Below are 7,603 nucleotides of genomic sequence, written 5' to 3'. Positions count from 1 at the left end.
GATAGTATAGTTTTGTCATGCTTCACCTCTTGCCATGCTAACAACATTTAATATTGTTGGGTACATAAACGAGAGAGAACTAAATAAGGCATGTGGTGTTCTGTCAATATGCAACTCGTTGCATATTGAGCTCCACTTAATTTGTAGTGTTGTTTGTTGCACTTTGCCATGCCATGCCCTCTTTAAACCGGACATGCATCATTCTTGTTGTGCTTCATGCCATGATTAGGTGATGGTTGTTTACTATGTTGTTTGCTTCTTTCTGGGTTACTTCTCGCGTTATCTTCAGTTTCGTTCCGGAGTTGTGAGGATCCGTTCATCTACGTCCGTTTGTCTTCTTCATGGACTCGTTCTTCTTCCTTGCGGGATTTCAGGCAAGATGATCATACCCTCGAAATCACTTCTATCTTTGCTTTCTAGATGCTCGCTCTTTTGCTATGCCTATGCTACGATACCTACCACTTGCTTATCATGCCTCCTATGTTGTTGAACCAAGCCTCTAACCCACCTTGTCCTAGCAAACCGTTGTTTGGCTATGTTACCGCTTTGCTCAGCCCCCCTTATAGCGTTGTTAGTTGAAGGTGAAGATTGAAGTTTGTTCCTTGTTGGAACATGGAGATGTTGTTCCTTGTTGGAACATGTTTACTTGTTGGGATATCACAATATATCTTATTTAATTAATGCATCTATATACTTGGTAAAGGGTGGAAGGCTCGGCCTTATGCCTGGTGTTTTGTTCCACTCTTGCCGCCCTAGTTTCCGTCATATCGGTGTTATGTTCCCGGATTTTGCGTTCCTTACGCGGTTGGGTAATAATGGGAACCCCTTGACAGTTCGCCTTGAATAAAACTCCTCCAGCAAGGCCCAACCTTGGTTTTACCATTTGCACTAACAACCTATAACCTTCCCTTGGGTTTTCGCGAGCCCGAGGGTCATCTTTATTTTAACCCCCCCCCCCCCCCCGGGCCAGTGCTCCTCTGAGTGTTGGTCCGAAACGGGCAGCCTGCGGGGCCACCTCGGGGCAACTCGAGGGTTGGTTTTTACCCGTAGCTTGACCTATCCGGTGTGCCCTGAGAACGAGATATGTGCAGCTCCTATCGGGATTTGTCGGCGCATCGGGCGGCTTTGCTGGTCTTGTTTTACCATTGTCGAAATGTCTTGTAACCGGGATGTCGGGTCTTCCCGCTAGAAGGAATATCCTTCGTTAACCGTGAGAGCTTATGATGAGCTAAGTTGGGACCCCCCTGCAGGGATTGAACTTTCGAAAGCCGTGCCCGCGGTTATGGGAAGATGGGAATTTGTTAACGTCCGGTTGTAGAAAACCTGAAGTTGACCTTAATTAAAATACATCAACCGCGTGTGTAACCGTGATGGTCTCTTCTCGGTGGAGTCCGGGAAGTGAACACGGTGTTGGAGTTATGTTTGACGTAGGTTTTTCTTGGATCACTTCTTGATCATAGTTGTTCGAGCGTGCTTTTGCCTTCTCTTCTCGCTCTCATTTGTGTATGTTAGCCACCATATATGCTAGTCGCTTGCTCCAGCTCCACCTCATACCTTTTACCCTTACCCATAAGCTTAAATAGTCTTGATCGCGAGAGTGTGAGATTGCTGAGTCCCCGTGACTCATAGATACTTCCAAAACCAGTTTGCAGGTGCTGATGTTACCAAGCAGGTGACGCAACCAAGCTCAAGGAGGAGCTCGATGAAGATCTTGTCCTTTGTGTTGTTCCGATCAGTAGTGGAGCCCAGTTGGGGTCGATCGGGGACCTTGTCGCTTTTGGGGTAGTCTTCTTTTATTTTGGTTCCGTAGTCGGACCTTGATTGTATTTGGATGTTGTAATGCTTTATTCATGTAATTGTGTGAAGTGGCGATTGTAAGCCAACTATGTATCTTTTTCCCTTATGTATTACATGGGTTGTGTGAAGATTACCTCACTTGCGACATTGCTTTCAATGCGGTTATGCCTCTAAGTCGTGCTTCGACACGTGGGAGATATAGCCGCATCGAGGGCATTACACGCGCCCTCGTGATCCGTAGATCGATCTTGCATGTTTTGCTTTGTCCTCCAATACGTCTCGCAGGTCTGGCGTATTTCCCCTGCCTTTTTATTTGAATGACGTTGGGGTGCGGGCTGAGCTTTTGGATGGAATGTCTCTCTGTCGCAGCCACGTGGTGGCCGATCAGCCGCGTCATACGCCGGGGATGTAGGTTTCGGTGCTTCCTCCTCTAGTCGGGGTAGCAACCTGCACTTTGGGTAACTCTTCGAGGAGCGTTCGAGTTTATATTCCTCGGCCGCCAGGACTTTAGTCCATCTGTTAGCTAGCAAATTTTGATCAGCTTGAAGCTGCTACTGCTTTTTCTTAAGGCTATTTGCCGTGGCTATAAGCCGGCGCTTGGAGCGCTCTTGTTCGACGGGATCCTCTGGCACGACGAATTCATCATCGTCGCGGCTTGCCTCATCTTCGGAGGGAGGCATGTAATTATCATCTTCCGCCTCTCCATCTGCCGCTCTCTCGGGAGGGCTGGCTCCTCCATCCTCCTGCTCTAAATCTTGTTGGAGGGGATTGTTGTTGTCTTCGGCACTGTCCGGAGTGCTATTATCTCCGGTGTCGGTATCACCACTTTTGCCTTGGCGGGACTTAGAGCGGCGCCGCTGACGCCAGCGCTTATGTTGCTTCTTGGAGGGGTCATCCTTCGTTGTCTCGTCGCCATTGCCTTCTTTGGGTGTGTCCACCATGTATATATCGTATGATGAGGTGGTTGTCCAGTGCCCTGTGGGCAGTGATTCCTCTTCGACTCCCGCATCATCGTCCATACCGTCGATGTCTTCGGAGTCGAAGTCGAGCATGTCGGTTAAGTCATCGACAGTGGCTATTAAGTGGGTGGTGGGTGGGCGGCTAATTTCTTCGTCATCCGTATCCCAATCCTGCCGGACGTAGTTCGGCCAGGATCCTTCTGACAAGGAGAGAGACCTTAATGAGTTCAGTATGTCGCCGAAGGGCGAGTGCTGGAAAATATCGGCGGAGGTAAACTCCATGATCGGCGCCCAATCGGATTTCATAGGAACGGGCTAAGGAGGTTCGGAGTCCGTGGCCGGAGAAGAATCCAGTAGTTTGGCAACACGGCTCTCGTGAAGGGTAAGGTCGATATTCGGCTCGATCACCGTAGGGGATACGGCCTTTGTGACAAGGTCTATCCACCCGTCCACGAGATATGTGCAGCTCCTATCGGGATTTGTTGGCGCATCGGCCGGCTTTGCTGGTCTTGTTTTACCATTGTCGAAATGTCTTGTAACCGGGATTCCGAGTTTGATCGGGTCTTCCCGCTAGAAGGAATATCCTTCGTTGACCGTGAGAGCTTGTGATGGGCTAAGTTGGGACACCCCTGCAGGGACTGAACTTTCGAAAGCCATGCCCGCGGTTATGGGCAGATGGGAATTTGTGAACGTCCGGTTGTAGAAAACCTGAAGTTGACCTTAATTAAAATACATCAACCGCGTGTGTAACCGTGATGGTCTCTTCTCGGCGGAGTCCGGGAAGTGAACGCGGTGTTGGAGTTATGTTTGACGTAGGTTGTTCTTGGATCACTTCTTGATCATAGTTGTTCGAGCGTGCTTTTGCCTTCTCTTCTCGCTCTCATTTGCGTATGTTAGCCACCATATATGCTAGTCGCTTGCTGCAGCTCCACCTCATACCTTTTACCCTTACCCATAAGCTTAAATAGTCTTGATCGAGAGAGTGTGAGATTGCTGAGTCCCCGTGACTCACAGATACTTCCAAAACTAGTTTGCAGGTGCTGATGTTACCAAGCAGGTGACGCAACCAAGCTCAAGGAGGAGCTCGATGAAGATCTTGTCCTTTGTGTTGTTTCGATCAGTAGTGGAGCCCAGTTGGGGTCGATCGGGGACCTTGTCGCTTTTGGGGTAGTCTTCTTTTATTTTGGTTCCGTAGTCGGACCTTGATTGTATTTGGATGTTGTAATGCTTTATTCATGTAATTGTGTGAAGTGGCGATTGTAAGCCAACTATGTATATTTTTCCCTTATGTATTACATGGGTTGTGTGAAGATTACCTCACTTGCGACATTGCTTTCAATGCGGTTATGCCTCTAAGTCATGCTTCGACATGTGGGAGATATAGCCGCATCGAGGGCGTTACAAGTTGGTAATCAGAGCCTTCCCCGACCTTAGGAGCCCCCACTGCTTGATCGTTATTAGCAGCCGTTGTTGAGTCTAGAAAAATGTTTTGAGTCATTTAGGAATTATATATATCAGAGAGTTAGGACTTCTTTTTACTCCCCAGTCCCCTCATCGCTTTGGTAAGGCATCCTGACGTAGAGTTTTGACTCTTCTCTTCTCAAATTTCACTAAATTTTTTTAGGATCACGCGGGTATCTTGGAATCGTTCCGATCGATTTGTGACAAGAACATTGTTCTTGGTGCCTCCTGTCATTTAGGGGTTGTGGCAGTGTCCCGGGGAGTTGAGCTCCGAGGTGTTGTCGTCACAATTTTATCGTTGCAGTTCTGGAATACCTGAGTTTAGTACACCGACAACGAAAATCTCTTTTATGCAGTTGTTGCTGAGATAACCTCGACGCCACCCAGTACTGGGGAGGGAGTTTGGGAGTATTTCCATAACTTGTATAACGGATGCTTTTCGAAGGTTGAGGTAAATGATTTCCGAAGGTTTCTTGGTTATGTGTTGAAGGATGGATACAGCTGGATGTAGGATTTGTTAGTTTTGGGTGAGATATTATGCTTCCCCTGTATCCCCAACACCTGATTGCATAAACGGAAAGTTTCAGGAGTTTATAAGTGGGAATTCAAGTAGCTCTTAGGATATCTTTCCAACAGATGTATGATATGAAATCGGGGTTCGACGTCTAGTGGTCCGCCTATTCACGGTTGGTTTTACAGTGGTCTCGTTGTGTCTTAAAGAGTCCTTGGCTATGCCGACTCGGGGACGCTTCGTATGTCATGTGCACTGCCTTGTACATGATGGTGCTGTATGATCGAGCCCGTGTAGGCCCCACCACAAAAACTTCAGACGAAATCTCTATCATATGTTTGTTCCGGCCTATTCTGCAAGCCAACCCTTTGTTTTGTTTTGAGTTGTGGTATTCGAGTTGCTTCGAAGTCAAATGTTGATTCCATCCCTTGTCTAAGTGGTGTCCTCATACTTCGATGTGAATACTAATCCTTCTCGATCATCGAGTTTGTCATTTCAATTTCTCTTCACCGGCGTGTTTCTCTTCAAGTGGATCCGATCACTTCAACATTCGCAAGATCAATTATCAGTTCTTCTCAACGGTGTTGGTTTCATCCGTCTCCAAATTGTCTTTGTTTTTCCCACCCTCCCACCCTTTTTCTTCGAGGACTCAGATTCCTAAACCAACTATCCATGTTATTCATGTGAAGCCTCTCCATTCTTTTCCTTCATGTTCTTACCCGGCGATTCTCATGAAGATTCTAACGGAGCTTCAAGTTCGTCATTCCTCGTTCCTTTTCTTCTCCGGTGAATCCAATTCAAGCTTTCGGTGTTGATCATATTCTTTTCCGTATTTCAAATGCTTTTCTTATGCCGGTGCACCTCATAATCATTCCCTGCTTTATATTCATTTGTTCCGGAGTGCTCAAGATATCTCGAAGATTCGTGTTTCCACTCTGCTTTCGTTCCATTCAACCGGTGCTTTCTCTCTTTTAAATCGTTCTACGGTGTATCTTTTGAGTGGGCCCTAACCCACAGGTCTTTTCCCAGGATCTTACCTGACTCTTCTTATTTTCCCGGTGTTACTCTTAAATTCTTTTCCAAGTTTGACGTAAGAATGAGTTATCATCAGTCAAATGCCTTTATCCAAGATCTTTCAAATTCTTTTCATCGTTGGCTCAACTTTTCCATTCTTCATTCCAGTGTGCCTCAATAATTCTTGGTGGTGTTTCTCGTTGGCATTCTCATCATGTGAAGACCGAAGAAGATTTTTTTCTCCCAATCTTGTTCTTGTCTCTTCAAGACTCGTGGTTTTAGCTTATTGCCATTCTCTCATCATTGTATTTGATCGTGAGAATTCTTTTCACCCTATCCGGAGCAATTCAAGATTCTTTTCGGTTTGATTCTCCGGAGGCCATCTTTTCAAATATTATTCATTCCAGTTTTCAGCTATCGTTCTCCAAATCTATCCGGTGCATCATCCAAATTTCTCTAATCAGCATGGGTTCTCTTCGTTCACTTGTATCTAAATTCTCTCAAACATCTTCGTTAATTTGCTAATTCTTCCCGGTGTTTCTTTATCTTCTCTTCGTTCATTTTCAATTGTTACGGTGGTTTGTTCAAGAGTTCTTGTCATTCGTTATCATATCAATCTATTCGTTCTTTCAAATCCTAACGGTGGTTTTGTGAAGACATTCTCAAGTTTATGTTATATCTCTCTTAATCTTTTCTACGAGAATAAGTTGTATGCAATCCGTTTGCTCGTCATCAATTTAATTGGTGAAGGAGGAGCATAACATAATTCTTATTCTTGATTCACCAAAATGATTAATTCTTTATTCCGGAGGCTCATCAAATTCTCGGTTCGAGATGCTTTATCTATTCTTTTCCCGGAGTTCCAAGTTTTCTCAATTATTTCATTGCGAAGATCCATCTAAGAATTGCAAGTCTTCACCTTGTGTTCTCTACTTATCTTTCCTTTTGTTTGATCATTCTTTTATTACCGGAGTTCTTCATGAAGGTTCTACATGATGGTTCATCAAGGATTTAAATTCCATCTCGAAGTGCTCCTCAGGATTCTTTTCAGAGGAGCCCAAGCATTCTTCTTCTTGTAATCCGGAGTGTAATTTCTTTCTACCGTATCCTTGGAGGTGGTATTAGGTCATTCTTGATAACTTGAGTTCATGTTTCATGATTCACATGCTGTTAAGAATGAGGTATTTTAAATCCATCAACCTCTTCTTTGGAGTTATCTTGGGGTATATTTCACCTAAAGCCTTCCCTGAGGATTATTGCTATCCATGGTGCTTATAATGACCCATGTTCTTCAATTATCCTCCCGGTGAATAAGTTTCTCGTCTCCTTGTTGATATCAATCCAATCTTTGATTTTGTTAGTGGAAGGTTGTCACCTCATAATTTGAGAGGTATTCCATAAGACCATATCAAGCTTATCCTTTTTTCGTTGTTGGTTTTCCAACAACTCTGCCCGACCCGTCTCCTAAGGAGGCCTTCTCAAGCTCTTTTGTGGCATAAGATGGCATTTTCGTCTCCATTCTTTTATTTCAATTATCTATCTTCTATTCTTTTGTTACAGAGCATTTGTGATGTTTGTCTTTTCTCTCATCATCTTGGATCGTGTTCTTTTCGTGTTTATCAATTTAACCATAGTAGTGTGTCCTTTTGCTCAAGCTCTTTCATTTTATCAACTCTTTCATCTCTCTTCAACCGAAGTGCTACCCGAATCGGTTCTTTCTTTTCCTCTTTCTTAACGGAGTGCTGTCAACTTTGTTCATCTCCGTTGCTTTCTTTCTTTTATTTTGCTCAACCTCGCAAGGTTCCTTGGTTTCACTCATTGGTGAGAGAAGCAACTTAGTTTTACCTCTTCTCTTTCTTTT

Source organism: Triticum urartu, chromosome 2A, assembly GCF_056163025.1.
Source record: "Triticum urartu cultivar PI428250 chromosome 2A, HENAU_Tu73, whole genome shotgun sequence".
NCBI lineage: Eukaryota > Viridiplantae > Streptophyta > Magnoliopsida > Poales > Poaceae > Triticum > Triticum urartu.
This window is presented reverse-complemented; position numbering follows the sequence as displayed.